We start from the raw sequence: 11,058 nt of genomic DNA on the forward strand, positions 1-11,058 counted from the left end.
ACCTCCTGGGTTCAGGCAATTCTCCTGCCTCAGCCTCCTGAGTAGCTGGGATTACAGGCACACACCACCGTGCCTGGCCCCATAAATGTTTTTTTCTGTGTAAATTACACAGTCTCAGGTATTTGTTTATGGCAATGCAAGAACAGCCTAACACACATAGTAAATATTACCTGAGAGTCAAGACTAGAACTCATGCTGCTTAGCTTCTAATCTCAGATCTCTTTGCATACAATTGATGTGAATTTGTGAAAAAACTATTTATTTGGCTTCAAGACTCAGCAACTAATTCTAGGTAACTTAAAGGAAAAGAAGCCTTACTATAAGCATAAAAGAGAGTTATGTTTCCTCGAGGTGAAGATTCAACTGAGACAGCATGATACTGGGACTCAGGTGAAATAAACCATGTTAATTTTATCTTGATTTGTTTTATCTTCTCTCAGCCCAGCAACTTTCCCCACTTTTTCAGTCTACTTAGAGAGACTAAGAAAGAGAAAGATGCCCATGTCATCATAGAATATGGATTTATAGTCCTAATAACCAAAAATTCTCTCTCTCTCTCCACGCCAAACTCTCAGGAAGAAACTATAACTAGACCAGTATTGAGCAGGTATTTCTGTTTAATCCAAAGCAGTGAGAAATATGTATATATAGTCACATTGTTAAAAATGGTTGCCTGGGACTTCCAGTAATGTGAGGTTGCTGGAGAACATTACTTCAAATGGTATTTATCGCACTATGACTGCATTATAAGAATTTTCCTTCTGTCAGATGGGAGAAAAGGCCATGTTTCTGTTTATCAATAAAGCCTCTAGACCAGCACAGAAGAGAAACAGTATGATCCATTGCTCTGATTGTCTAAAGAACAAACCCATGCCTCCTCCTGAGCAATGGCCTTCAAGCAGAGAAAAACAGAGGGAGTGTCTTAGGTCTATCCCTTAATTCCATCTACCTAGTGACTTCCAGTTCTCCAGAGTCTCTTTCTCAGGCAAAAGGAAGACTGCCACATGAAGAAGATTAAGAAGACTTATTCACAGATCGTGATTTCATTCAGAGAGCCAAGACCCTGACTCTCTGGGATGCACCACACATTAGTAAACTTAGAATGAATCCAATATTTTATAATAAAAATGTCCCTTAGGTGGGCACAGTTAACAAAGCACCTCTATTGCTCTGATCTCATTTGATTCTCACAGCAACTTTTTATCATGGGAAGGGTAGGAACAGCTGTTTGTTTCTTTCTTTTACACATGAGTCCGCTAAGGTTCATAGAGGCTCACGACATCATGAGGTAGTTTGTACCATTTCGATTAGATGCCAAGTCTCTTTATTCCCAATCCAATGCTCTTTTCTATTAAACCACAATTTTTACCTTGTGAGATCCCCTCTCCTATTTCTTCCTTTTTAAAAATTTTATTAACCACCCCTCTTTGGCTTCTCTTTATCACCTTAAATGTATTTTTCCTTCTATAACATAAAATTATTTGCTATAATTAAGTCCCTTTGTTTACAACTGTGTTCTCCCTTTCACTGCCTAGTGTTTCATTTGGAGATATGCAGCCAGCATTACAGGTAACTACTTTTCAACATGTGAGAAACCCATCTGATGAAATTACAATTCCTAGCTAAAAGAGACAATCAGAATAAAATATACACTGGAAGAGAGACTCATGCCTGCATTGGATTACCTTGGTTGCTTATCAGAATATTATTACTCAAACTCCTTTTTACCCTTTCTCATCTCTTCATCTGTCTTAGACTATTCTTGCATTGCTATAAAGAAATACCTGGGAAAAGGTATTTTCGAAAGAAAAGAGATTTAGTTGGCTCACAGTTTTGCAGGCTGTAGAAACATGGTGCTGTTGTCACTTGGCTTCTGGGGAGGCCTCAGAGAGCTTTTACTCATGGTGGTAGGTGAAGTGAGAGGGGGCATGTCACATGGTGAATGCAGGAGCAAGTGAGAAAGAGCAAGGGAGAGATGCCATACACTTTTAGACACCCAGATCTTATGAGAAGGTAGAGTGAGATCTCACATATCACCAAGGGGGTAGCCCAACTGATTAATGATAAATCAACCCCCATGATCCAAAAACCTCCCACCAGGCCCCACCTCCAACATTAGGAGTTATATTTCAACATAAGATTTGGACTGGGACAAATAATCAAACTATATAGCACCCCTAATTTTTTCTCTGCAAAGTCATTTTTCAGAACTTTTTATAGTTGAAATCTGAAAAAATGGTAACCAACATCTTTTTTGTTTGTTTATTTTTGTTTTTTGAGACACAGTCTCATTCTGTGGCCCAGGCTGGAGTAGAGTGACATGAGCTCACTGCAACGTCTGCCTCCTGAGTTCAAGCAATTTTCATGCCTGAGCCTCCCAGCATAGCTGGAATGGCAGGTGTGTACCACCATGTCCGACTAATTTTTGTACTTTTGGTAGAGATGGGGTTAAACTATGTTGACCAGACTGGTCTTGGATTACTGGCCTCAAGTAATCAGCCTGCCTTGGCCTCCCAAAGTGCTGGGATTACAGGCATGAGCCACTGTGCCAGACCCCAAGAGCTTTATTTTTAAAATTCAATGGCTTGGTATTGGAGTTATCACTCACTGTCACACACAGCTGCTATTATTTCTCAGGAAAGTTGTTCTTCCCTATAGCCCTTTTTGGGCATGCATGCTTTTGGAATTTTTATGTCCTGAAGTTGGAAAACAGGACAGAAGTTGGTGAAGTTTTTAGGTATACTAGTATCCAGGTAATGGACACGGGAAGTAAAAACACAGTCTCTGTGGATAGCTGCATTCACCACAATACAGCTTAGAATTCTGAATGTCCCATGCTGGATCCAGGAACAACTCCAAAGTTTTTTTTCTATTGTGCTGTTGAAGAAACTAGGGTAAAGTGTAACAGAGGAACTTGCTGAGAGTCATCTGCAGCATGCCAGGTCGGCAAAGTGTTCAGTAAAGCTTTCTGTATCCCTTTGGCTTATAGGCTGCTGCCGCTTTGTATTGAAATGATGCATGCAGGACTCAGTGAAATTACCTTTGGAGATTTCCAGCATCGTTTTACCCTCCTAATACCAGGGTTACAAACATGGGATGCGTGTAAAGAATGTTTCCAAAGGGCGGGCTGTGGGGATGGTGGAGTTGGTGGTGGAAAGATGAGAGATGGAAAGAAATGGTATTTATGATGAGATTCTCATCGAGAGTCAAAATCCTCCAACGGGATGGAAGGGTGGAGTTTGTTTGATGCATGTTGAATTCTGGATAGCTATTTAAGCTGCGAGTGCTGAACTCATGGAGTGTGCTTGGTCTCTTGGAAGATGGTTCAACCTTTCTTTTCTCCTTCCCTGGTAGGAACCAAGAAGAAGGGGAGGATATGGAAATGGGTGGGTGGGTGTCATTTAACATAATTTTGAAATCTGCCAAAACACACATCTTTCTGCTGAGCAAATCATGGTGTTTCCTGTGCACCAACCTAAGCAAATGAATCTTAACAAGGAGGCAATCCTTGCAGCACCAAAGAGCATTTGATCTGGAGTGGCAGCAGGAAGGTAATCCAGAAAAGCTGGCCTCAACTCATAATATAGGGGTGATGGGCCTATTTATTAAAATAATAACAGTGAGCCAGCATACATTAAGAGAGCTTGACTGGATTACCTTCCTGCTGCACTTACTTGCCCTCAATTATTTCATTTATTCATCATCTCAACCCTATCTATGAAAGTAAGTATTGTTATTATTGTGATAAAAATGCATAGGATTAGAAAAGTTAACTAATTGCCAAGATCACAAAGCTAGCAGTGGAGAAACAGGATTATAATTCAAGTTAATGTGTTCCAAAACTTGTGCTCAGTAGTAGATACAAGTAATTTTAAAGTATCCATGCATAACTAAAAGAGCCTGATTTTTGGATCCCAATTCTAAGGTCTGTCTGAATCCTGAATCTGCACTTCTAACATTTATACTACTTGATCTATTTCTAAACTCTTGGTTTAGAACTCAAAAGTACTTAAGAAAATCAGTCCGTAAATGAGAATCTGACATGACTGGGTAAATAGTGATGTGTGGTAAGAAGAAAAGGATCACACAAAATGGTTATAAAAGAACAAAACAGGGTTGAGGAGCCAAGCAGGAAAGCTGAGAATAAAAAGCTCATGGTTATGACAAAGAATTCACTTTAACAAGCTTGTTTTTCCATTCTCTCCTCCCAGCTGAACTGATGACAATCTCATTCCAACTAAATTCTCGTGTCGTAAATCTTTGTTTTTCCGTCTCATTTTTTCTCACCTATTTTATTTTTGTTCTGTGAAACACCACCTCCTCTTCCTTCCTGACCACTTCATTTTCTGCCTGGCCTTGAGATTCTCCCCAGGCACCAAAATCTCTCAAACAGCTTGACTTCTTCCTCTGCTCGGGGACTAATAGCTTTTTGTTGATCTACTGGCCATCTGGAAGCCAGAGCAGCCTCTATCCCACACAGGACCCAGGGAGAGAAACCAGTGTAGGTGGCATGAGGAGGCAGAAACAAGGAAGAAGAAGAAAAAAGAAAAGCCAGGGATATAATAAGGAGATGACAGAAATAAAGCAAAATGAGAGGAAAATAGGATGGAAATAAAGGAAAGAAGAAGGGAAAACCTGTATTTCAAAGATAAAGGAAGAGTTTTAAGACAAAATGAGAGGTAGAAAGTAAACACAGTTAGGAGAGAGAGAGGGAAAGGGAGGGTAAATAGAAGAGGGGAGACACAAAAATTTTAAAAAGTGAAGCGAGAGGAGAAAGAGAAAAAAGCTGAGAAATAGTAAAATCTATCGACAGTAAAGGAAAGACCCCTGAGGTGGGGAGGAAGGAAGTTAGGCTGAAGGGATGAAAAAGCAAAATGAAGTAATCAAACTAGTTGAGAAAGCAGTGAGAGACATAGCTGGCAGAAAGAAATACGGAGAGAACAGGAAAACAAACCCAGCAGGAAGAAGATGGATGTAGGCAAAACAAGATTGACAGAGATTCTTAGATAAAATGGAAAGACTGTGTTTTCAAGTCGATCTTTTCCCTTGCCTCTACAAAGACATTATTTCATTTAACAACAAATGTGTGCATTAAAATAGCTGAAAAACAAGTAACGCCGTCCAGGTCCAGCTGTGCATGCAAGGGATATTGTTTGGTCAGCAAATGTCTCTCAGGAGACCCCAGGATTTCATTTGAGCTTTAGGAACTATGCAAATATCATCATAATAGCTAATATTAACTGGAAATGTACTATGCACTCGCACCGTGCTTAGCACGTTGAACAGTAATTTGCATGTAATTCTCACAACAAGCCTGTGAAATAGTTGCCATCTATATCTTTGTTAGTCAGTGAGGATAGGGTGGCTTAGAAAGGTTAAAATAATTTGCCTAAGGTTGCTCAGCTTTAGGTGCCAGATACAGAATCAAATCATGTAGTGAAACTCCCTAGCCCATGCTATTAACCACCTACTTTCCAAAAAGAAAAACAAAGTCATGGTGTCTGGAATCAGGGCTCAGAACTGGACAAATTCAAGCATATTAGCTGAGTCTCATTGTGTACTTAGCACCATGGTAGTGGCCAGGAGATACTCAGAGATAAATAAGACGTGATCTTGGCTTCCAAGAAGGCATGAGGCAGGGCTGGAGGGAAGATATGTACATTCACTGTTAGGTAAGAAAAGTATTTTTCTTTAGGTAAGAATTGAATGTTATGGACGCAGAGATCTGGAATGGCCCTTCATGGGCAGGCTTGACAAGGAAAAGTAGAAGTTCTTACTGAATGTTTTCTGTAGAAAGCCAGGTAATAAATACTTTGGGCCTTGTAGGGTGCAGATCTCTGTCACCACTACCCAGTTCTTGGTTTAGAGCAGCAGTCCCCAACATTTTTGCCCCTGGAGAATGGTTTAGTGGAAGCCACTGTTTCCACAGACTGGAGATGGGGCTGGTTCCATCATGAACTGTTCCACTTTGGATCATCCACTTTGGAGCATTAATTGGTTTCTCATGAGGAAGGAGCAACTTGATCCCTTGCATGCCCAGATCACAGTAGAGTCTGTGCTCCTGCTCCTAGAAGAATCTAATGCCCCTAATGCCCTCCGCTCTCTGACAGGGGGCGGAGCTCAAGTGGTGACGCTGGCTTACCTGCTGCTCACCTCCAGCCTGGCAGCCTGGTTCCTAACAGACCATGGTCCTATACCAGTCCTTGGCCTGGGAGTTGGGGATCCCTGAGTTAGATCACCAAAAAAGCCACAGACAATATATGAACAAAGAAGCAAGCATGGACATATTCTGAAAAAAATTGTATTAAGGGCAATGAAATTTAAAATTCATATGATTATTCACATGTCACAAAATATTGCCTTTTAAACATTTATTTCAAACATTTACAAATATTTTCAAAAGAACATTCTTGGCTGGATGTGGTGCCTCACGCCTGTAATCCCACCACTTTGAGAGGCCGAGGTGGGTGGATCATGAGGTCAGGAGTTTGAGACCAGTGAGGCCAACATGGTGAAACCTCATCTCTACTAAAAATACAAAATTTAGCTGGGCATGGTCGATGCCTGTAATCCCAGCCACTTGGGAGGCCGAGGGAGGAGAATCACTTGAACCCAGGATGGGGAAGTTGCAGTGAGCCTAGATTGTGCCATTGCATTCCAACCTGGGCAACAGGGTAAGATTCTGTCTCAAAAACAAAACAAAACAAAACAAAACATTCTTAGCTCATGGTCAGGGGGTTGTAGTTGGCCAATCCCTGCCCTAGGGAAAATAATTAAGGAAAACATACCCAATATAGAGAGGCCTGCTCAGAATCAGGTGGCATGGCAAGTCTTGGGGTTTCCTGAGAATTACTATTGTCTTCCTTAAGTGCCAGGTGTAGCATAGGGCATAGGAGGTGAAGTTAGACATCTGCGATGGGGCTGGATTATGAAGTGTGTAGAATTCCACATAAAGAGCTTGAATTTTATGACAATAGGGAGCCCTTGAAGTAGGTATTAAGCAGGGATTTACCACAGTTCAATTTAATATTAGATATTAAAATATAAATAGGAGGACTGGAACCTCTAGCAACAATTCATGGGTGCACTTATGAAGGACCCAACTAAAGCAGAGTCAACAGATGTGATGGCAGGGGACATTCCAATCACTGCTTAAGACGTCGGATTAATTGACTTTGGTGGTTGAATAGCTGAGAAGGAAAAGATGATGCCTGGTGTGGCTCACTTGTTAGTTATGCTTTCAACGTGAATCAAAAGAAGTAAATGTCATAAAAATACTGAGAGATTCTGCAAAACCAAACAAGTATATGTATATAAATATGTGTGTGTGTACTTTTCTAATTGTAAGAGTAATAAGTACTTATTTTAGTTAACGCAAGGCTAGATACTGTAATAAACCAATTATCATTTTCAATGACTGTATATTTCTTGTATACCACTTCAAAGCCTTTGAACTTCACCATGTCAGTCATGAATGGCTTACTTCAGGTATGCCATAACAAGGCCTTGCCTCAGACATGCATTAGTCACCTGCATCTTTTTACCCCAAGACATCTCTGACTGCTTAGCAAGGAACACTTGCATGACATACTTTGTGTGCAATCATATACAGCCTGGAAGCTGGAGAATCAATGCCCCAGAGACCAGCTCTTGACCACTTGAAGATGACAGCAGATGTATAAATACTCCCTCCTTCTTTTCCACAGGTACACTGTTCTGAGATGAACTTACGTGCCTCTTCAGAAGTCCTGGTGGGATCGTGCACCAGCTGTCTGCAGTGAGGATCACCTCAACAATGTGTCCTTATATCCTTACAATCCCTTTTTCTCCATCTCTAATTCACTTCATTGACCTCTCAATAAATCCCTAAAAAACTATCTGCTTATAATTTTTTTATAGGGTCTGTTCTTAGGGAAAACCAGGCAAATGAATTTGATTCACAACAGAACATTAATTTTTGATTGGATAATCAGAAAATATAGGTGTTCTACTTAGCAGGCAGCTTCCAAGGTGCAACTCAAGGACCCAAGTTCCTTCCACCATGTGGCTTTGTCAACTTTTAGGATCTCTGAGTCCCCTTTGAGGGAAAAAGTAGACAGAGAGGTACAGTCGCTTCTTTAATTATGTCTTCCACTCTCTCACATTCCATAGGCAAGCATAGAATCAAAAGGGTGCTACCCAGATACAAGAGGGAAACATGGCACCTGCTTAGTAACTTTTTCTTAGCAAAACTCCACACTATGGAAGAAGAATAATGTATTTTCATCAACAGCCAGTCATTTTTACTTTAAATGTTCAATAAATAAAATTTCTCAATAAAAAAGAGTACATAAAATAAGTTAAAATCACTTATAACTCCACCATCCAGAGTTAGTCACTATTTCATTTTGATGTATTTCTACCTGAAGTTTTTCTATATCAATTATTAATATGTTTAGAAATGTGTGTATATAAATAAATATATATAACTATATACTTAGAAGCCTCTAGTAATTACAAATGTACATTCTGCTTGATTCACTTAACATTGTATTGTGAACATTGTCTCATGTATTTTATATTCTCATTGAGATGTCAGGAAGGTGGAATTTAAGTTGGCTGATTATGTGCAACCTGGAGACAAACTTCAACAGGTCCAGATGCAGCTCACAGTCTGTTTGGGAGATAAGACCTAGACCTAAATGAAAGTATGGTTTCTTACGTTAACAGCTAACTTACAAGTTGGTGTATTGCTGAAATGTGACTACCAAAAACTTTATGTGTCCTAACTTTAGTCACTTACTCTAATTTTTTCCTTTCAGAGCTTAGTGACCGTAATTCAATACTTTTTCGACATTTGTTGTTATAAAAACAAAGGACCAACTTATGTTTTATGAACATGTCAACAATTATTATTTCTGCCAGCCCAAAGTATGTAATGCAGCCTCACAGAAGAAAGGGAAGAGAAATTGAAGGCACTGATAATACCCCCATTTGCACACAATTTAGGTAGTCACGGGGTTGTCCTCAATGCAGTTAGCAATAGGACACAGAGAAGTATATCTATAACTAACAAAAACCAAATTCCTAAAGATGAATAAACTATTTTGCTTAGTCAAGCATTTCTTCTTTTTCCTATACTCTTACCAATGTAATATAAACATTAAAATTCTTGCCACTGAATCGATATCAAACTCAAGCGGAGCCAAGGCAACTTGTGGGTTTCTTTCTTCATTTTCTTTTTCTTTCCTTTTTTTTTTCCTTTTGAAACAGAATTTTGCTCTTGTTGCCCAGGCTGGAGTGCAACGGCATAACCTCAGCTCACTGCAACCTCCTTTTCCAGGGTTCAGGTAATACTCCTGCCTCAGCCTGTCGAGTAGCTGGGATTACAGGCGCTTGCCACTATGTCTGGCTAATTTTTTGTATTTTTAGTAGAGATGGGGCTTTACCATGTTGGCCAGGCTGGTCTAGAACTCCTGAACTTAGGTGATCCACCCACTTCGGCCTCCCAAGATGCTGGGATTATAGGAGTGAGCCACTGCACCAGGCCTTGAGGGTGTTTTCTGTTATCTATTTACCCTGAAGATGTTATGAAAGGACAAATTTTAAATCTTTATTATGTGAACTCCTGGCCCCAAAGAAATTTTCCATCATTGTTGTAGCAGAGAGCAATGTAAATAAAGTGTCATGTGATTTCCAAGTAAAAAGCTATAACTTCTGTTGGCGACACAGAGAGTGTGAAAATGTTGACAACGAGCTTTCTGAAGGAAGCAGAACCTACTCTACAGGGTTGCAAGGTCCAATTAATATTTAATTACCTGAAAAATATATCTAATGGCCAAAAACTTGAATTAGAATTAAGCTGACTGGATTGAATACCAAGTTTGATACTCACTAAGAAAGTGACCCTGGCAAAGTACTTTAACTTTCTGTATGTCTTTAAAGTAGCGCTACTTACATGAAGTCTCCATGAAAAATGCATTTACTTTATGTAAATTATCTGGAACCTAGTATTTAGCACATGGCAAGCATTCCCCACATGTTACTCAAATTTTCAAAGTGCTAAATAGATGTTGAGTGGCACCGCAAAATTGTTTCTTTTAAATCTTGAAACACCTGGGAATTTAACATTTCCTTTAACATTTTGAAGATTTTGACAAGTTTTCTAAAGTGTTACATAAAACAATAAATTTTTTGCAAAGGCCTAATTTAATTTACAAACTAAAAGAATAATTGTTTCTATCAGCCATGAACATATGAAGAAGTTACAGCAATAAAAAGTAGTATATTTAAATGGCAATGGACAGACGAGAGTGAAAAAATGTAAAGATTCTTGATAAGAGAGTATAAAGATCTTAAAACCTGACCCATTTATAAGTAGCAACTTAGTATATGATGAAGACTGTTCTACAAACTAGTGAGGAACGGACAAATTATTTAATAGATGGTGCTGAAAGAACTGAATTACTATCTGGGGAAAAATAATGTTGAAACTCTGCCTCACTTTGGGAGGCCGAGGCAGGTGGATCACAAGGTCAAGGGATCGAGACCATCCTGGTCAACATGGTGAAACCTCGTCTCTACTAAAAATACAAAGAATTAGCTGGGCATGGTGGCATGTACCTGTAATCCCAGCTACTCAGGAGGCTGAGGCAGGAGAATTGCCTGAACCAAGGAGGCGGAGGTTGCGGTGAGCTGAGATCGCACCATTGCACTCCAGCCTGGGTAACAAGAGTGAAACTCCGTCTCAAAACAACAACAACAACAACAACAACAACAAACCTCTGCCTTACTGAGGATGGATTGGCAGCTCATATATAAATGAAAAAAATACCACCAAACCAGTAGGTTCCAACATCAAAGAATTATAACCCTGTGGTAAAGAGAATTTGCTAAATATGACCCAAGATTTATAAACTATAAGGTTTTGAAAAAATTACGGATTTTTAACTATCAGAAGAATCTATTTTATTCAAATGGACACCACACAAACAAGGCTAGCATGAAACGTATTTCAGCATATAGTATTTGCCATAATGAAATATAATAATCCAACATCAATCTTACAGGAAGAACGAT

The sequence above is a fragment of the Callithrix jacchus genome, chromosome 1 (assembly GCF_049354715.1).
Source record: "Callithrix jacchus isolate 240 chromosome 1, calJac240_pri, whole genome shotgun sequence".
Taxonomy (NCBI): Eukaryota; Metazoa; Chordata; class Mammalia; order Primates; family Cebidae; genus Callithrix; species Callithrix jacchus.